Genomic DNA, 1,109 nt, shown 5'->3' with positions numbered 1-1,109 from the left:
GAAACAAGTGAAATTAGTGAGATAAAACAAGAAAGAAGTGCAGTAGTAATGCGAATGTATCTGATGAGAGAGGAGATGCTATCTGCAGTTGGGGAAGCAAAACAATTCACCGTGGAACACGGCAAGAGGCTGCGCCAGGACCTGACAGAAGAGTTCAGGGAAGAACTGACAGCAGTGAGACAACAGTGCAAGGGACGCACTGAAGTTGTCGAGACCAACGTGGAGGAAGTGCGGGAGGAAGTGACGAGACTGCGGCGCTCCCTGGAAAAGCAGTCTCTTGGCGCGTGGGGCCGGTCTGAGTGTTCTGAGCAAGCAGGACAGGGCCATCCCTACGCATCCTCGGAGCCTGGTAATGTCGGCTGTTGTGGTGGCAGGACGCAGTCGACACACCTGTGGCACGCGCCTGCAGCCGAGGATGACGTTATCACCCCACCACCGTCTGTCGCTGGATGCGCCCGGCATATAGGAGGAACCTCTATCCAGCGCAAACCGGTTGAATTTGGCGAGCAGATGGCCTGGGAAGTATACCAGGCACACTTAGCGCTGCTCGCTCAAGGACAGGGATGGAGAGACCAGGAGAAAGCACTGCAGCTCGTGGCCAGTCTGTGCGGGCTAGCGCTGGAGATCCTGGCACACATGACGACGAGCCAACGATCAACATACACCGCGGTGGCTGAGGCGTTAAGGAGGCCCTTCGGAAGAGTGTTCCAGGCCAAGGTGTAGAGGGACCAGCTGAAGGGCAGAACACGTCAGCAGGGTGAGTCTCTCCCACAGCTATCCCAGGAGGTGGTGGCCCCAGAAGAGATGGTGACGGTACTGTCTCAGGATACTTTCGTAAACGCAATGGAGGATCAGCAGGTGCAAATCTACGTGAAGCAGGCGCACCCAACAAACGTACAGCAGGCACTGGCGAGGGCCATGGAATTTGAAGCCTTCCTGTACACTACCGCCGCCGCTGTGACGCCACATCACCGCTTCGCCGCCCAGAAGCCGCTGCACCGCCACCTAACAGTTCACCGCACGCAAGTCCAGCACGGGAGGATGAGTGGCCAACGTGGCCATCGTCGCAGTGACTGCCGTAGTGAGCGGAGGACATGCTCGCTGGAGTA

Source organism: Portunus trituberculatus, chromosome 44 (genome assembly GCF_017591435.1).
Source record: "Portunus trituberculatus isolate SZX2019 chromosome 44, ASM1759143v1, whole genome shotgun sequence".
Lineage (NCBI taxonomy): Eukaryota > Metazoa > Arthropoda > Malacostraca > Decapoda > Portunidae > Portunus > Portunus trituberculatus.
Note: the sequence above shows the minus strand (reverse complement) of the source record.